This window comes from Melospiza georgiana, chromosome 9 (genome assembly GCF_028018845.1).
Source record: "Melospiza georgiana isolate bMelGeo1 chromosome 9, bMelGeo1.pri, whole genome shotgun sequence".
NCBI classification, from domain to species: domain Eukaryota; kingdom Metazoa; phylum Chordata; class Aves; order Passeriformes; family Passerellidae; genus Melospiza; species Melospiza georgiana.
The window spans coordinates 18,780,389-18,800,696 of record NC_080438.1 but is presented as its reverse complement, the minus strand read 5'-3'; the positions used below and the strand labels follow the sequence as shown (position 1 = coordinate 18,800,696).

General features: G+C 40.4%; 1 protein-coding gene across 8 annotated transcripts in view; it reads left to right on the top strand.

Moving 5' to 3' along the window:
• The first annotated feature begins 4,619 nt into the window (after window positions 1-4,619).
• ADGRL2 (adhesion G protein-coupled receptor L2) overlaps window positions 4,620-20,308 on the top strand; it is a 156,023-nt gene continuing 140,334 nt past the window's right edge. For all 8 annotated transcript variants that reach the window (XM_058029763.1, XM_058029760.1, XM_058029759.1 and 5 more), the window contains exon 1: window positions 4,620-4,712. The gene's annotated coding sequence lies outside the window, so the exon portion shown is untranslated. The remainder of the gene's footprint in view (window positions 4,713-20,308) is intronic.

Here is a 20,308-nt window from a genome sequence, read left to right as displayed (position 1 = left end):
AATTACAGGTTCATTGATACGTTATTCACAGGAGTACAGACAGATAAGAGGAAATGTCAGTCGCTAGTATTTAAAGTTCAGTCATAAAACTCCAGTAATAAAAAATAGGCTGCATAAAATCTGTGTAAACCATTACTCGTGGGGGAACTGACACTTAGGGCAATACAAAATATTATTTATCAAGGTACTAAAACATTTTAAATTAACCTTTTTAAGAATAGGCAGGTATAAAATGCAATTCTATGACCAAAAAAAAAAAGGAAAAAAAGCTAAAGCAGCCTATAAGATCATATTACAGACATCATGATTTAGCCAATTTTTGCCACAAGTTAAATCATCCTTTTCAGATGCGTCTCTTTCAAGTACACAGCTGACAGTTCAATCTTTTCCAGTTGTTACTGTCCTACACGTGGTCCCTGGAAATGCTAATTGATGCACAATTCCTGTGATTATTTTAAAAATTGCTATAGATTTGCTTTTTAGTTTTTGAAGAACATCATCCAGCAGATTAATGAAAGTAACAGGAGAGCAATACACACAAAATATACACCTTAACATGAAATATTACAAATTTAACACTATTCAAAGAGTGGGGATAAAATATCACAAAATATTTGGATATGAGCATAAAATTTCTTCTTGTGCTTTCACACATTTTGCTCTGTTGCAACAAAGCAAGATTTTAGGGAAAATCTACTTGTCTCTACTTGTCTGTATGGAATAAGATTAATATTTATAGGGATATGTTAACAAACAAATAGTAGGAAGTCATAATGGTGGAAAACTGATTTGTTATAATTTCTTCTTACGTATTAATATTCAATACTGGCAATACTTGTGGCTGAGTAAAAACTAAAGGATCAGATTTACGTATGCTGTGAGTACATGTGTGTACAATTTTTCTTGTAAAGAAAAATATGCTGATTCATGTGAAGTAAAATTAATCATTTGAATTAATTTTATGTATATGGCAATGTATATTGCCAAAACAATATACACGTCTGCCAGGTATTCTTATATCCTAATGCAGTTTTAATGAGAATTAATAGAAAAGTGTTTTTGAAACAAATGCTAAAAGGTCTCTGCATTTCTAGCAATTGTTTAAAACTCAGTTTTACAGCAGCCATTGTAAAAGAGTTGTAAAACTCCATCTCTGCATGTAGAAAGAAATATGATTCCAGAAGTTTTTGATGAAAAGAGGGAAAATGAACTTCAGTCCTACATTTGAATCCACATAGGTGAATTCACTTTGACTTCTGCAAATATTAGCACAAAGCCTAGTTCTGCATTTCTTTTCAATCTTTTTGTAGGCAGAAAAAAAAAATTAGAGAACCCAACAGAGTTTTTTTTGTTGCAAACAGAAGAACTTCTCTCTCTCATGTCCTCTCAAAGGAAAACCATCAACCCTAGATAATTCTTGTATTATCGACAGTTTTCTGGCTAAATCCTGTTCTCATCAACTAAGCAAAAGTCTGTTAGCTCAGGGGTATCACTGCTTATCTGCAATTACATGAAAGAAAGAAAGAGAGAAAGAGACAAAGAAAAGAAAGAGAGAAAGAGAGAAAGAGAGAAAGAAAGAGAGAAAGAAAAAAAGAAAGAAAAAAAGAAAGAGAGAGAGAGAAAGAGAGAGAGAAAGAAAGAAAGAGACAGAAGGAGAGAAAGAAGGACTTGTTAATCATAAAATTTAAAACTTTGGTAAAGTCATAGCAAGTCAATATGTATATCTTTATTTTTCTATGACCCTCCTTTTAAGCATGTTTCTGTAACAAATGCATCCAGTCCTTTCAATGAAAATCAGCTTCTAATAAAATACATTAAAATGCCTGTATAATTTAATTCCACTAGAAATGCGTAAGGGGTTATTTAGGGTTTATACAGGTGTTTATAAGGATAGCAAGAAAGGGCAATTGACTCTATTAGGAATACACCAAGAACTTAATAGAGACTCTGCCCTTTTGCTATATGTTGCTGTCACAGAAACCCATACTTTAACTATATATAGTCGGTACAAACTGTTACAATAGACAGATGATCTGTCCTTCCATTCTGTTTGAGGCATTTTGCAGATTTATCCCAGTTGAAATTGGTCTTAGAAAGGTGCACTGCTCACTATGGCCGAACTCCTACTTTGGTCCTAAAAGCTTGAGATCGTTCTTCCACTCCCCAGTCCCTGGACAGACACCCTGAACTGAGGAAGGTCAGCATGGCTATGGCATGTCCATATTTCAATGACTTCTAGATATTCACCCCCAAGACTGCTGCTAGCATTGTTGAAAGTTTAATGTGGTTTTGAAGAGCCCTTGGCCAGCTCCGTGGTTCTTAGTACTCCATATTGCAAGGTCTTCGAGATCCAGTCTCCTTTTATCATGTCATGTTTTTCTTAATATGTGCTACAATTTCTAAACACTAATTGCACAGGTATGCAGAGACATCAAAATGATTAAGTAAAAAAATAAATCATTACCATTAACAAAGGTAATGATCCTGGTTTAGGTGTTGTACTCTGGATTGTCAATGTGCTTTGGACCTAAAATAGTTGATCAAGCCCCAAGTGGTCCGGCCTAGTACATGCGATTTCCTGAGTAGAGGCAGTTGAGAGGATTTCATTTCAGTGCTGCAGCGAGGGAGGGGATGGCTAAAATCCCCAAACAAAGGGAGGGGGCAGCTATCAGGTCAGGTCTGAGCTGCTTTGACCGCGGCTGTCGCTCCCCCTGGTCAGCGCAGCCCCGGGCGGGCGCGGAGCGTGGGACGCACGCACGGCCCCGGCCCCCCGCCGGCCCCGGCCCCGCCGCGCTCCCCGGGGCACCGGCCCTCGCTAATGCCCAGCTGCTTCTCCCTGACCTTGAGAGCTGGGAACTGCCCGTGTTGCACATCCTGAAAGGTCAGAGCGGATTCTCTCAGTGTTTTGCATCCATACAGACGAGAAACACAAACCCTACAATACCAGACCTGGTTTCTAAGAGCAGATTTTTGGGAAAATGCAACAACGCTACTAGACTGCGTTCTGTATCCAAGCACACCAGTGAGTCAACTGAGTATCCTTTAAATCGTTTCCAAGTGCTGTTTACCCTGCCCTGACATGTTTTCCCTAGCGCATCGCTATGCCTCGGCGCGCCGTCCCTGCCGGGCAGAAGCCGGGCCATGTCAGTGCGAAGGGAAGAAGGAAAAGACCAGCGGAGCCGTGAAGGCGCTGGGGTGCCGGGACCCCCGGTCTTCCCGCCCTGCCTGCCCTCTCTCGCCGCTCGCCCAGCCGGTGAAGGATTTTTGGCTGATGCCGGGGACGGGGAGGCGGGGAACAGGCGCTGCGGTGCGGAGAGCCGGCCCGGCGCGGCGAGCCCAGCCGGCCGGGCAGCTCCGCTCGGGCCCTCGCACCAGGCGGGGTGCGCGGCATCGCTCCGCGGTCGGGCACGGGCACGAAGGTGCGGCGGGGACGCCTCCGGCCGGCCGGCCTGCGCGCCTGCAGCCGCCGCGGAGGCAGAGGGAGGGGGCGGCGGCAGGCCCGAGGCCCCAGGCCCGGCCAGCCCCGGGGCCCGAGGCGCCGGGCAGGGGCGCCCAGCGGCTCCGCGGCGGCGGCGAGCGGCTCCGCGGCCGTGCGCGCCCCTCGGCATCCGCGGCGCGGGCAGCGGCAGCGCGCAGCCGGTCTGCGCGGCCTCCGGTGCCGGGCGGCCGCTATTTAGCCTTCAGCCCCCCCATCCCCCGCCTCAAATGAATGAAGGGCGGGAGGGGGACGGAAAAAAGACAGGAAGGGGGAGATTTTTGTCCTTCGCCGATGCCGCTCTACGTGATAATATGTTTATATGATTAGCTGAGCCCAGGGGTGGGAGCGCAGGGAGAAGGGGTGGAGATTGGAGGGGGAGGAGGCTGGAGGTGACTCCAGTTCAGAGCCGGCAGAGTCCGTGTCAGGACTTGGCGCTCCCCAGCCGCAGACGGAGCGGTGCACGAGCACGGAGAGGCTGCCATACATTCATTGGGATTTTTTTTTTTTTTTTTTTTTTTGGTGTGTATGTATTGCGTTTTTCCCATTACCGCGCGCGTTAGTTGCTCAGCGCCCGATCTCCAGTCGTTGGCGGGGCAGCAGCACAGGGAGGAAGAGGAGAAAATCTGAGGAGGGGCCGGCCCCGCACTCCGCCAGAGGCCAGAATGTCATCCCGGGAGATGTGAATCCGGTCGGTGCGAGCGACAGAGACACGGAGGAGGGGGTCCATTGTAACATTCGAGTTGTTCCCCGCTGCCCCAGCTGCTGGCATCGCCTCCTGATCGCTTCACAGAAGGGACTCCCTAGGCTGGGCACACACACTGCACTGCGCCCGTCCTCCTCTCCATTTCGGCTTTTTTTAATTTTTTTTTTTTTTACTGAATTTATTTCTTGTGTGCGTGCGTGCTGGAGCCTGGCTGCATCGCGCTTTTGCTGCGGAGCGGAGTGTGGGGAACTGCAGGAAAATGTTGACTTAGACCCAGAAGAGCCTCCCGGCCGGCTGCGCGGAGAAGAAGCCGCCCCTGCTCTGCGCTGCCCCAGCCCTCCGAGCCGCAGCGCCGGCTGCCGCCCGCTCCCGCCCCAGCCCACCGCCCGCCCGCCCGCTCCCGCGCCGCCGCCGGGGCCCCGGGGCTAACTCCGCCGCGATCTCCCGCAGCCCCGCGCTCCGCGGGCTGACCCGGACCGCGGCTCCCGCCGGGGACACAGACCCCGGCCCGCCTTCGGCTCCCAGACGTAGGTAAGCGGAGCCCCGCGCTGCAGCCTCGCCGCGCGTTGCTGCCGGCGCCTGCTCCCAGACTCCTGGACGTTCCCCGGCCGAGCCGCCGGCAGGGATGCACTTACTTTAGCTCTGCCTCGCCTTGCGCCGCCGCCGGCGGAGCGCTGTGCCCCTCGCTGTACGGGCAGCGCCGCCGCTCCGCACGGCCGCGCTCCGCCCGCGCGGAACGGCCGCGCTCCGCCGCCGCCCCCCCGCGCCCTGCGGAGGGACCTGCGGCAGCCGCGGCCGTCCCGCCCCGCCGCCGCTGCCGCTGCTGCCCCGCCGAGCGCGGGGGCTGCGGGCCGGGGCCGACCGCACAGCAGGCCCGGGGCTCCGCGGCGCGCCCCGCGCAAAGTTGCACCCGCTCGCTAAATAATTACCTGTTGCGGGTGTATTTGTGTAACTCTGCCGAGCGCCCGGCTCCCAGCCCGTGCGGGATGGGGGGTGCCTGTGGGGAGAGGAATAAATTACCCTTTGTCGGCTGTGGGGTGAGAACAACTTTTTTTTTTCTTTTTTTTTTTCTTTTTTTTTTTTTCTTTTTTTTTTCCTTTTTATTTCTATTTATTTTCACATGTAGAAATCTGGGGCCATCTGGAGACAGAAAACAGTGTGTCATGAGGCACCGTTGCTGTGTCTGGCTCTAAAAATAACATCTTGTTGTTAGTCTGCGCCAGCCCTGCTGGGATTTGAGCGCGGTTTGTCAGAAAGTAAAGAGCTCTGCTGGTGCTCAGGTGTGTTTTCTTTGCCCAGAAATGCCCCTGTGCGCGACGGAAGGAATCCTGCGGAACAAATGTTCTGCTGTTTGGCTTCCTCAGGCGCCCCGGCTCCCTCCTTTTGTTGCTTGCCACGAAAAGAGGTGCCATTTCGCATCATTCTGCAGAAATTGTTTGAATTAATGCAAGTGTGAATTCTTACCGTTTGAAGGAGGGTATTAGCATATCAAAGGTTTCTTAGCTCCGGCTCAATTGAGGGAACTTCAGCTTGTCTTCCATTTGCTTCCAAGAAGAGGCCCAAAGGGCAGTGGGAATTGTAAAGGGGTAAAATGGGGAGGTGGATTTGGGTTATGTTTCTGAACTTTTGCTGTTTTGCAATTATGCGAGTGAAAAACAAGGTCCCTCCGCTGCAGAGCCCTTGCAAGCGCTCGGACAATTACACTCTATTGATTAATGGTTTGTTCCGAGCAAAAAAAGTGACCTTTTATGACAGGCACTGTGGCGTGGTTTCTGATTCCTCCTCTCTGGGAGGGGGATTTAGAAAGTGCTTTCTCCCGCGCTCTTGGTCTGGTATGGCCTACACGTTACTGCGTGGAGGGATGAATGGGGAAGACCTTCTAATTACTTCAGAAAACAAATGAAATCTTGTAATAAAAGACTTCTCGGTTCCAGGCCTTTGAAACAAATATGCTTCCTTCCTTAATGGGTGGGTAGGCTGGAATAATAGATATTTTTATGGAGAGTTTTAAAAGAAGTTTTTATCACCATCAGCCATATGCTTCCATTTCCTTTTCATTCTAGAAAAAGTGAAAATGAGTAATTCTTGTAATCTCATTTAATCAGTGATACTGTGTTTACAAAGATAACCTAATTTGTGGTTAGTATTACCCTATAATAAATAATTCTCAACCAGCTATGGCAGGAGTGCTGTTTAGGTGGCTGTGTAGAACATTTATCGCATTGCAAGTTGTTTTACGAGACTACACATTCATAGCTTTTTACTCTTTTGTTAGTATTTTCTTGAGTTTAAGAGAGGATGTGGCCTGGCCTACCTTTTTATTACCTTTGCAAATCAATATTCATAATCCAGCAACCCAAAAGCCAAGCAAAATCCAGTTATCCATCAATAAGTTGGGACCTTTTCCAAGGACCAGATGTTTCTTGGTAACTGTATTCTGGTTTATATCTCTGGCAAAAAAGAACTTCCTAAATTTCCCTTGCCTATTCCTTCTTTCCAAACCTTTTACTTGAATGATACAGATACTAAAACAGGTATTTTGTGTTTTTAAAAAGTTGATTTAAGTCATTGATATGTAACATTTGGTCTGTTGTTTGGATGGGTTGGTTTGTTTGTTTGTTTTTATATTTTTCTTTCTTCTGATTCACCATTTGGGGAGTGTTTCTTTTACTGCCATGAAACTGATGTGCCTTTAGAGTAGGATATTCAATTTCAGGCTTCAATTTCCTTTCATGTAATGAAGGAACTGAGTATATATGGTATGTCTTGGTGAAAAACACTGCAGTTGATCAAGTATTCTGTTATTCTTAGATGGACACGGCTATTTGGGCATTTTGTAAATAGATGTATTTAGTGGTCCTAAAATTAGATAATTACTTTCAGGTAATTTCCAGCAGTTTATTTACCTAATGTCTTCAGCTGTCTGAAGTAGTACCTTTTGGTGGTGTAAAAGGAACATATTGATGTAATTGCCATTATCACACTTAAGTTGCTGTTAACTAGTCTGCTTTGAATGCAGAGGGGTATAAAGAAAGCGCATTATCCTTTCAGCTATTAGGGATAATCTAAAAATTGTCTTGGAAATGTTGCACTTTGGTTTATGTGACGGCAACCCCAAATTCGACAAATCTCTGAAGGTAAAAAAGTAGTAAAAAGAAGATTTTCAACGTTCAGATGACAAAATTGGACCACTTAGAGAAAAATTAATGTGCTGCAGCAGCACTTCAGCTGCCATTTTCAATCACTGTGGGTTACTATGTGTTGGCAACGGTAAAAAAGCATAGACGTTCAGATAGCTCAGGGAGCTGGTAGTTGGGGGAATCAGGATGTTGAATCATGTGGGGTAGAACAAACCAATTACTTCAGGTTTTGACTTGAGAATTTCCAGTAAACATTTTTTTTTCTGGCTTTTGGCTCCCCTGCTCATTAATAGACCAACATCAAAGCAAGCAACCAAACTTCCAAATGTTATAAAAACTAATCTAAAGATACAGATCTCACATGTAGTCTTGCAAGTCTTAATTTAAAACAAGCAGTTGGAGTTTTTATTGCTGCAATTTTCACAATCAGCAGAGACATTAACACCAGGCTTCTGGGTGTTTCCCTTCTTAAAATGAGCAAGAGGAAAGCTTTAAAAAAACCAAAGTGTGCTTACTTAGTTCTTATTTGATCACTTCAGAAGCTTTCTCAATGTTTTATTTATCTCTTACCACTTTGAATGTGTAAAGTCAGGAAAGGGGGTTACTCGGGAATCTCTGTCTCTAGTAAGGGAAGCACCTTATTAAAGTTTAAATAAGCAAGGTAGTATAGTCTTAGGAGTTTGTAGTCTTTACGGTTGATAATATGTAATAATATGGTCGATTTTATTCTGGAAATGTGATACGTATACATGGCCTTTTGATGAACAGATATTTTTAAAATCAGAATAGTTGGGATGAAGAAAATTTCCTATAGTTTTGAATTACGGCTTTTTTTAAGTCCATGATTTTCACTTAAAGGTTTTGGAGAGAGAAATCTCTAGTTAGCAAAACATTTATCAAAGTTTTATTTGAAATGCATTTCTAGATAGCGTGTCATAAATTCATGTAAATTGTAATAATCATACCGTAGAAAGCATTGTTTGACATCTAGAGAGCACAGAAAGACAATCATAAGTTTTTACTAAAATTTAGATTTAAATTTTATGTATTTCCAAGCCCTTGCTCACCTGACCACCCAAAATGTTGACATAGCTGTAAGAAAATACTGTTACCTTGTACTATGGCTCCTGCTGGGGATTGTGCCATGCCTAATATTAATGACAAATAACCTACCAGTAACACTTTGTATCAAAAAATGCTCTGTGATTCCTCCGCATTTCCACTAAGGAATATCTGCGGATGGCTTATTATGCAGGAACTGGAAGTAGCAAATAGTGATTTTTACCTATTCAGCTGCAAGTGCAGAAGTTAAACTACGTGTGGTGTGTAGTGGGAGTCATATCCATGCACAGGTAGACGAGCAGTCACTTATGAACTACGACAGTTCAGAGCACAGGCCAGTGAAATTTGTAGTCAGTCATGTTACTTGGAGATGTCATGTTAAACAGACCCTTTCAAAGCATTTTTTAGGATTGATGTTTATGATGTACAGAAGTGATTTGAAATTGCGAGAAATTTGCCTCCTTAAGTATTTATGTGCAGCTTTTAAACTTAAAAGCTGTCTATTATTTCTAAAAACACTGTCTGAAACAAATAAAAAATTTTAACCATCATGATTGTAATTGGATGTCAAGAAAAAGGGAAAAACAACAACCTATTTTAAGGCCATTCTCAATACTGTTAACAATCATGTTTAATATTTAAATAGTTTTTGAAGATAGCTGCATTTTGTTTCCAACAGTTTTTAAAATAAAAGTAGCAGGTGGTTCTGGAATACTGGTAACTTATATATACCTGGTGTAGAAAATACTTCTGGTCTTTATTTAGCAAATGTGATTCCTTTTAACATTTCTTCATTTAAAAGGTGAAAGATGACAGGTTTAAAGCCCTCTTCAGTAGGTAATTTTCTAGGAGTTCATGTTTCTTTCAGCCCTGTAATATACAAGATGTGTTTCTACAGCATGGACTGGGAAGATTGTGTCGCTTAATATCAGCAATTTAGCTGTAGAAATACACGTGCTTAGTGAGTGCTACGGTCTGACAGCATTCTCTAGATGCAAACTGATAGTTAACTAGAAATTGATTCCAAAGGGAGGAAGGAAAAAAGTCTTCAAATTCAGAATCGTAGCACCTCCAAGTTATGGATTGTTACATTAAATGGAGCATTTTATGGGGTTTAGAAGAATATGTAATATGCATATGCCATGAATTCATTCTTTCTGATTTTCATGAGGTACTCTAATGATTCAACCAACTCTAGCCTGCCATTTACCCAAATTATTTAGAAATGCAGGATAGTAAAAAGCATTGCAGCCTGACTGAAGCAAGCACAATGCTCAACACCTGCAGGTAGAGTGCAGTCTCTAGCAAAATGCTGTTGATTGTTACTCTGGCGCAAAGCAAGCTTAAATACAGTTTGCTTAATTACGACAAAAATGCTTTTTTATGAGTAAAATATTCCATGTTTGGGGAATGTTTTGTGTGTTGTCTGCTAAGTAAAATCCCATCACACTTGTATATGTTTGTTCAATTATCAGAGCAGCTAAGAGGAGGAAAAAAAAATCAATTTACTCTGAAAAGCATCAGAAATAAGATTACCTTGGCTAGTAGGAACTTGCCAGCATTGTCTAAATTGCATAATATTATCAAATGTTGCCATTTTTCATGTTCAGTAAGAAGAATATTGACTATTCTACATGTCCAGGTCTGCTGTTTGTCTATTTCTTTATAAGGTATAAGCATGTCTTATATTTATTCCTACAATAGCAGCTACAGATAAATCGGAGGATCTAACAATAACTTTATAAAATAGATGGAATAATGCCATTCACTGGAGAAATAGTATTTACTTGAGATAAGTGATAACAACTAGTTTTTTCACTTGTTGTTCTCGTAACAGACAAATGTAAATACCTCAGCAGACATTTCAGAGTGAAAGGCGAGAGATAAAATGTAATTACTTTTCAGGGTGGCTCTGACGATGCCCATGTTCTTGTCTGTAACAAAAAGAAAAAATCTTTGCTCATCACCTCAGAATATGAAGGCCATTGTTGCTTCTCAATATAAAAATATTTTCTGATTTCTAATGTTGACCTCAGTATTCATCTGTAACTCTTCTGTGTAAGCTGGAATCCTTATAACCATGAATTCTAGTTGCTGTTATCCAACGGAGCATTTAATAGAGCACCTAATGGACTCTGCTCCTGTATTTTTCTTGAATGCATAGCATCTTGCTTCATTCAGTCACCAAAACTAACTTTGCTACAAGGACAGGCAACACGACAAGTTAGAATCAATGGACCATTTGTAGGTCACAAAGTCAGTTTACTGGAATTTCAGAGGAAACTGGTTGAAAAGAGAGGACAAATGTCACTTTGAATAGAGATGTTTAAATCAGACTTCTGCCTTAGGGTAAAATTTAGGTCTGTTGTAGCCTAGATGTAATGTCTCCCTCTACAGAGCACAGCATTAATCATGGCTTGACAAGTGATCATGGGCTGAGAGAAATAGGGCCTGTCTTGGTTGTGTGGTTATTTTTTTTTCTAATCTTAATCTCTTAGGAGCACATTATAAACACTAACATTTACACAAAAAGATTTAAGTATCAATGTCTGTGTTTCAGTAGTGAGAGTAGCTAGCTTCCGAGAAAATCTAGTTAGAGTTAATAAGAAGCTACTTGTGTTTCTTACGTAGATTCAGTATCAGGAATATTTTCCTTTTAACGTAATGCAGGGCTTTTTTGTCTTAAGAGATTTATTTTATGCCATTTCCTCATACAAATATGGTAGAGTCTCGGTCTGCCTGTTTTGTTCCTTGGTTTACTAAATAACTGCAAATCTTCTTTCTTTACCATTGTTTTACAATGTGTTTATCACCCAAGAAAGATACTTCCTTTTGCAAAACAGGCAATCTAGGGGAAAGGGGGAGCAGTTTTTCTAAAATGTAACACAGATGAGTGGTTTTTTTACTATGTTTATATGTTAATGATGTGTTACTTTATTGCAACGGGCTACAAAACTGGAATAAAAGAACGCGAATGAAGAGTGCTGTTTAAGATCCCGAGTTCTGATACTGTACAAATTGTGTTTAATACTTAAATAAGGGATGTCTTGATTCATAGATAGGTGTGGGAGTGTTTATACATTTTATGGTAAAGGAGGGAATTTTCCAATTTCTTGGGCTTTTTTGCTGCTTCCTGTGGTGGGGGCAGTGTGGGAGCAGCCAAGCACTGGGTGTGCACCAGTGCTAGAGAGGCGCAGCTCCTTCACGGAGGGTTACGTTTGTGTCGGCAACTGTTGGAAAAATAGATAATATCAGTAAAGTAGCAGCAAAACAATTTATCGCTGGAGAATGATGCTTTAAAAATTAGAGTACTTCTGTCTATCCAGTTGCCTGTGGATGTGATGAAATCCCCAATCTCTCGTTTAGGTTGGGCTGCTGCTTTCCTTTGTGCCCTCTGTTGGTATTTTCCCATCAGTCGACACCTCACACTGATTACTGCTCTGAATCCAGATGACAGAATAATAACGCCGATTACTGCTAAAAGTTGTTTCTGGCAGCTGGGGAGGGGATGACTGACCTTGTTCCTGACTATCAGACTTGCTCCGCTGTTGATGGGCTCGGGTGTGCATAGAGAAGAGAGCCTTACTGTGAAATCAGTGCTGCAGTGGTGGAGAGCGATCATATGCCAGAAGGAGACTTTAATTCACTTTTCTATGTATTCTCTGTAATTTTTTACAGCACTGCAGTCTACGTCAGGGTGAGCAGTGTTCAGAAACAATTCCCTCTCAGTAGGCAGCGTTGCTTTTAAATAAAGTGACATTTTAAGAAAATATTTCTGAGAACAAGTTCTGCTGTTGACTCTGCATTTCTCTGGCAAATTCCCGATGCCTGTGTTGATGGTAGGCAGAATTCTTTTCATCTGATCCAGGCAGCCTTTCATTTACACTATTTTTTAGATTGTTTCAATGTGAAGTGACCAATTTGGAAACACCTGCTTTCCCAGAATGAATAATGATTGAATCTTCATTTTGAACAAAATGAGTGTTCTACAGAAGACTAATACATAACTATTTTGTTGGCAGTGTCTCCAACAAAATTTGTCTCCAAAAGCTGTCTCCAACAGCTTTTATGTGCTTCAGTCTAATAAGTATTTCTTAAATGCAGACTGTCAATTGGTGAGAGTGATTCTTGTGTAAGTCAGTATAAAGTGCTTAAAGGAGAGAAGGTGCCTAAGCAGTGGTGGATTCCTGGTTGAGCTTCTGTGCCAGGAACACGGGTGTAGGCTGAGAGTTATTTTGAAGAGAGAGGGGAGGTGCAGGCTGACATAATCTGAAATTGAGAAGAAATCCTTTTGCCCTTCAGGCAATAATCTTACCTGTGCTTGAACAGAGCATCATCTCTCCAAAAAGTTGTTGGCTTTTTTTCCCCCCTGCTTTCTTTATTTCCTCATTTGAGCAGGTGTGTAATACTATCTCACAGTAACTGGTTGATCCAACTGTTAAAGATATTCCAACAGCAAAGAGCTCTATTTGCAGCAGTCTCATCCTCTTGAGCTGAACACCCAAAATTTGTCTTGTGTTTATCCTATATAATGGCTGAGCCATACTGAAATATCAGTACTGAAATGGCCTGTGTCCTACTGAAATTTTTCTCATCTTTTTTTTTTTTCTTTTTTTTTTAAAGATGATATTAAAAGCTTGAAGGGTTGTATTTTGGAGTTTATTTTCCCAGTGAAAATTAAAGTTGACACAGGGCATATGTGACTTTATGCCCAATGCGTATGCATTCATTTTATGAATGTTCTTCATCTGTCTAAGGGCACTACTTGCAGAAAGTGAGATTTCGCTCTGCAAGAGAAACAAAACCACAGGCATACATTTGTTCTCGCTCTGTGAGAAGAGAAATTAATGTTGCCTGATGGCTTCCCAGTTTTTTGGGTGTGTGCTAAAGGTTAGATAGGATGAAGGCTTAATTACAATGTACTTAATATTTATAGCTTCATTCACTGAAGCTTTGTCCCATTTGCATTGAAGGGATTTTTATCTAGAGAGCTCATCCCATTACGGCAAACAAACTTGAAACATTTGAAGGTAAGGATAATGTCTTTTGGGAGAAAAGTAGTTTACTTCCAGTTGGATGAAAATTACATTGTTACTTCATGATTTGATTTAAATTGATAGGGATTTTTTTTAAAATATATGTAATTTAATTTTCAAGATAACTTACCATTCAGTTCAATTGCATTTTAAACTTTGGTGGAGTGCATGTGCAATTGTATCCAAAAGTGACATTAGGTTTTTCCTTCTAGCAGTAAATAGAATGAAGGAATGCTGCTGCTTGGTTGGTTTTCAGCTAGACAAATGCATCAGATAGGATGAACTTGTTTCATTGTTAGGGGTGGTCTTTCATTTTTGTTTAGCTCTGAATAAACAGAGCCATTTTTAAATTTCATTCTTTTTTTTTTTCTTTTTTCTCTTCTGTTTTTTCTGCACTGTGAAAGCATTTAGATGACTTTGGGAAAAGAAATTTTTGTGACTTGATATAGGAAAAACTAAAGCTGAATGTTTAACTTTTCTGAGGAGACAAGAAGAGACACAGAGCTGGAAAAAAGGCAGAGAATGTTTCCTATATTACCTCCTTATGCTGGGTAACATCACAGAAGGATTTCTGGGGGAGTTTCTTTAAAATGATGACTGATTATTTGGTCTCCTATGCTGGCTGTTGCCCACATTTTTCACATATTTTTGCTCATTCTTATTATTACCTGCAGAGGGAGCTTGTATATGAGATAATCAGAGTAATCAAGGCATTCAGGGCTGAATTGACTCCAGTAAGTACAATTTAATTTCACTGTGCCTTTTCTGTTATGCAGAGCAGAAAGGCTCGGCAAGACAGCTTTTAAAAAGGCCGTCCATCAGTAACAGCAAATCACAGTGAGCAAAGATTATAAAACATCAATAAGCACAAGCCAACTTAAAAAATATAATTCAAAGAAGTGCCTATTAATCAGAAGTTTAAAAAAGAGATGAGGAGAACAATTCCTGCCGGTTGAGTTGCAAGAGGATGGTTTTGGTGTTTTGTATCACAAGAAGCAGATTTTTGTTGCATAAACTGTCTTCTCAGATTCTAAAAATGTCTTGTCAGCATCAGAGAGACAGCAGAGTGCTTTCAGGTCTTCGACACATCTCGTGCAGAGTAGTAGCCAAAAAGCAGGAGGTAAGTATTTCCTATTTACCCAAGCAGTGTTATGGAGCATAATCAAGGTGACTGCGGATGAAAGGCTAACTCCTAATTTTGCTTTTTCACTATTTAAAATATAAAGAAGTGAATGAGTTGCATCCAAATTGAGGAATTGATACAGTCAGGTAGTAAAGCAGGCAAACAGTTACAAGAATTTCTGTCTTAAGCTTAAATAAATGCTGACAACAAAGAGCAAGGAATGTCTTAACCTAAGTTTATTTTTATATTGTAACTTAAAAACTTGCTTGAAGAATCAGAAGTTTGTACTTCAGGTAGTAATTTTTCCTTAATTTAGCACAATGAAAAAAATCATCGGGTGTATTGCAGTCTTCATAATTTGTATTTTAGTTATCTGGATAATGAAGGTGTGTGATCCTTCAAAAAGTTAAGACTTCAAAGAAAAAAAAATATATAATACAGTTTCGCTTGCTGAGCAAGAAGCATAATAGATGGTACTTAGATTTATTCTGTACTTGTCTCTGGAAAAATGGTGGCAATCATTTTACTTTAAAATATTTCAGTAAACATAAAGATGATTTGCTATGATATTGTCAGGAAATAAAGCAGTAGGTATGCACATTCCATAAAACAGAAACAGCTTTCTGTAATATGCTCTCCTGTAATAAATCTGTGGCGTAAATTGGTCAGTTGATTTTTTTCTTTTTTGTTAGTTTAAATGAAGAGAACTTTAATATACAATCAGCCTAATGTGATCTTAGGGGTTTAGTTTGGACTCCCTTTTTAAACATCGGGGAAGATTTACCATATCTAAAAGAGTAGTAGCTCTGTCTCAATTTATTATTTATACTGGCTAATCCTTTCTAATGTGAAAAGTCAGCTTGTTATTGTAACACCAAATGGCCCTCTAAGTAGGGAAACAGTTAAGTAGATCTCCTGTAATAGGTTGTTGTCTAATAAAGAGATTTATGGTATTGGCAAGGGCTATTGTATAGGTATTACCCTCTCACAGCATGATCATGTATTATCTTAACAACTCAGTGCCACGTTTATGTTGAGCATTTTCATAACAGGGTAAGAATATTAGCCACAGCAATTACACCCCAATAGGATTATAATGGTAAGATTTACAGAAAATATATAAATTCTGTCTTTCCTGGAGATTTTGGTAGGTGCTGAGAGTTGAAAAGTTGTACCATCCTTTTTGCATGGGAAAATACTGACGTGCAAGTCATGATGAAGAAAGAGAGGTTTGTTAATTTAATCTTGTTGAGGAATTGTGGAGAGGCAAGGACATAATCTCTCTTTACACAGTGTGTCATTTTCTTTCCTGGTGAGGCAGGGGTGTTTCAGGAGTTCCACTCAGTGGAGGTTGCTGTACAGTATGAAAATCCAGACGTGAATGTAACTTTAGTTCTGGTGTGAGGATAATGCAGCTGCGATTAAGATATATTTTTAACAGCCTTGTATTTTGAAGGTAGAACAATGGTAATTTGCATGCTACATTGGAAGAGCCTACTTAAATAAAATCATATAATTTTTTTTGTTTTAGCTGTAGCGTAACACGTTTTCTCTTTCACTAGTGCCAGGTTTTTATGGTGATAAGTAACTTAGATAATTTTTAAAATTACTGCAAGCAACAAAAGTGACAATAATGTCATACTTGTACAATTTTCATGTAAGTGACATTCAAGCTGTTCCTTAATTCTTAAAATTTTCCATCTGTTTTTAAAAAAAAAACAAAAAAGTGAGACATTAATATTCACTTACTTGGCAGAAGCAATGTTCCAGTCACGTTTAATAAAACTAAATTATGTTTTGTCAATAAAAAACACTTATGGGGACTAATTGAAAAAAATGCATTAGGTTATATAGTCATTTATGAATAACTGCATTGAGTAGCACAGCAGTCTGCATGGCAGAGTGCGATGAAACAGCCACATATTTTAACATGGTATCTTGAGCTACAATTCAGAAAATACTGAAATAATGAGTGTTTAAACAAACAAAACACTTTTCTTTCCCTGATTTCCTGTGCCAAAATTAGAATAAGGTAACTCCAAATTAAGAAATATAGATGGCAATTCTTATTGTATAAGAAACTTCCAGTACATGTTGCATACATTGTAGACATGCAGTGGTAGTATTGGTTGCATTTGTAAGACACATTTCCTGGATACTTTGCATTAATTCTATGTGTAAGAGTTTCTACAGAAAGATTCTGTACCCATCTGTTTTAAATTGTCATTGATCACCAGAGAAAAGATGTACACGTTTCTTTTGACATGATATATCCCACTTCTGAAAATGTGCTAGGAGGAGTTGCTCATGCATTTAAGTGTGGGGGTTTTTTTTGTGGTTTACTGCAAAATAGCTGGGACTTCAAAGCTGCTTGAAAGTTAATACTCAAAACTTCATTATTTTTGTTATCATGGTAGCAGTGTATGGCTTCATCTGTGACCAGTAGCCCATGCATGTTGTATCTAGTGCAAAATTCTGGAACTTTGTCTGTAGTTTTGTGTTCAGAAGAAGAATAACATTTTCTATTTTAGACAAACTCCTGTAGGTTCTTAGGTTGGCTTCACATTGCATTCTTTTTGAACTGTGGAAAGCAATGGTATCTTTTGTCTGTGAGTAAAAAGAAGACACAAAAGAATGAATGTTACCCCCAGTGAAAGTGAAGCTCCAGCCGATTTAAGAGCATGAACTGTGACTGCATTGTTGAGGGCAGTGCTTGGCTTGTTGTACCCAAGCTAAGAAGAAGCCAGTACTTAGAATAAAAGGGTGAATAATGCATAAAAATGCAGTAAAAACATTGTATCCACACTTTATTATTACAAGTATTTATAATTAATTTTGAAAGCATTACAATAGATTGCAGGGGATTTGTTTTATGTGGATTTATCATTTTAGAAGTTGTCTACTGTTTCAGAATACAATTTCTACATTTGAAAGAGGAAAATATATGCAGAAATATTCTTACCAAATTCTTAGCCTTATGTGCTCTCCCGAAACATATTCAGAATGTGTATATATAACTGTGAGATAGATTAACCATTTTTCTTTTTGTACAAATGCCATAATGAATGGCCTCTAAAATCAGTATTCTTCTGTTTGCAAGACAACAAATCAAAGCACAAATCCACACTGTAGTCATTTTACTTGCAGCGTGCATTAGAAATGAAGCCACACTAAGTCATACTTAACTGCCCACAGACAACTAACCCTGAAGAAGGGGCAAGTCTTTTTCTTCTGTCTTTTTTATTATTATTTATGTCTCTTTGTCTGTTTGGAACAGCCATGCTGTTATGACTAATAAAGCTTTTGTATTTGGCAAATGGGATGCAAGTAATCAGCAGTTCTTGGCTCATGACTGAAAAATCTGCCGAGCAGAGCACATAAAACCAATATAACCTTTCAAGTATACCTGTGAATAAAATTCTTCCTTATGCTTCTGTCACCTGTACAGTAATTAATCTATCCTTCCTACGTCTTCACTTCTACTGGTATTATTTCTGATTACAATGGGGTTTTTTTGGTCTGTGGCATGATAAGCAAGTACTGCTAGAACAGATTTTAATTTAAAATAACAAATAAAAGAATATAGGGACCAACAGTGAAGTCAGCATCTTTGTGCTATCTATCTAATTACCAGCCAATTGAAAATTTTGGTTTATTTAAATTATATTTAGCTTAATATCTCCCAGCATGTGATTTATTGCCAAGATTCCGTAGTCAGTAAATCTTAGTTCTTGCATATTTTCCATAGAGAATCACTCAATATATGAAACTATTATTTAAAACAATTCTTTTTCTTTACTACAATTTTATATATTAAAAATAAGTCACAAAAGTCCTAATGTTAATTGAATCAGACTCAAACAAATGAAAATTTTTAGTAGGTCTGCTGGAAGGTGTCCAGTAATTTTTTTTTTTTGTATTTTAAATAGATACTTAATAACCAATGCACCAAATAAAGCTGCAGCATTAACAGATTATTAAAACTAATTGGTAAGGGTTTAGAAAAAATACGTGGTGCAGTGAGAAAATTTGCTGCTATTTTAGTGCTGTGGTTAAGCAGTTTGCACAACTGTGTTCACAACCTCTGCAAAGCTGAGATAGGATTAATATATCCTTAACTACTTAATTACAGCCATTATTTAAGTTACCTAAATGAAAGCTGCTCAGATCTCGTGCATCTATACTGCTATACTAGCTGGGTAGGTATGCTCAGTGGAGTTGTTTTGGGGCTCACAGATGCTCTAAGGGAGTAGCCCCTGATATCATCCTCTAACATTCACTCAAGCTCATGACCATTGAACAAGTTGTGTTTTTACTGCAGTGTTGGTGAAACACTGAATGCTGGTGTATGCAAGAGATTTCCCCCCTTCCCACCCTCCTCAAAAAAACAAAAGAACAAAAAATAAAAAAAAAAAAACAGCTTTGTTACTGTAGGTTTGTGACTTGTAGCTCTCTGGTGGCATGGGCTGTGACATCCTGTGTGACATCCTGGGTGCAGTTTCTGCCATGGCTGTCCCTTGGGTCTAGGGAAGTGTGAGTCCTTCTGTCCTGCAGGTCCACATTCTCAGCTTCATTCTTTCAGTTGCTTCATGATAAAATGCAGGTGTAATTAGGACTAATTTAGCTAATCATCATAAGCTGGAGGTGGTCCCATCTGCCCTTCCCCCTGAAAACCTGTCTGTGATACATGAGTGCGATCTGTGAGAGTGAAGGGGGAGCTTTGTGTGTGCTGTCTGCAGATGAAGATCCTTGGAAACCAGGTTTGTCCTTTTTCTGTTATTCACAGTCAAAAAGTCAAAATCTCCATTTTAATGAAGACATTTCAAGGAACAGACGGGCTGAGAAAGATATTGTATTTCTTTACATGCTCCTTCCTCTTAAACATGGAAGAAGCCTTAGGCTATAAATTAAAGTGTTTTACCCTGTGTAGTTGATCTCAGGCTGCCCAGTTGCCGTGAGGAGTTAAAGTTTAAAAAAAAAATTTGTAAATGGCTTGGCAGTTTCATGTTTTTCAGTCTGTGGTTATCTTTTGTCCCCCTCATGTCCTGTTTTTGTCAATATTTTCCTTTTACCTAGGAACTGTAGCAAGTGGGAGGAAAAGTAACTTGAAAGAATGTAGTCATGCCAGAGATGCATTTTCATGTGGGAACCTTTATAATAATCCCGTCATGTAAATGACATTCACTATGGAAACAGTAAGAGCTCTTACGAGCAGAAAGGTTCATCTGTGCTCCTTAGGAAACACAGATTTCCTTATCTCCCTTCCTGGAAAGGGCACACATGTGCTGGGCTGGGGGAGGCTGTGGCCAGGCTCGCTGTGGGGGGACCTGGGGAAGCTTTGCGGGAGCGTCTCGGGCAGTGGCGTGTCTGGAGCCCGTGTGGTTTTATGAGCGTGTTGGAAATGGAGCTGCCTTAGTGGATAGGTGTGTTTAGCATTTTTGATTTTGCCTGGTAGAGTGGTGTTGTCTTTTTTCTTTCTTTAAGTCTCAGGGTTCTCAGGTGTTCTTCAGTTCTGGTGAATTTCTGGGGGAGTCCTCCCCTGCAGCAGCTGGGGTCACAGGTGATGCTCATAGTTTTGCTGGCTGGATTCCAGGATGTTTCCTAGAGTCCATTTTCCTTTAACCTGGAGCAAGAAGAAATGTAGATTTTTATTATTTCAAAAGCTTCATATTTGTAAGCTTTGTTGAGGAGTCTTGTAAAATTTAGAATTGTTTTGCAGTGTTTGTTACTATCTCTACCACATTCTTAAAAATTAATTGTCTGCTT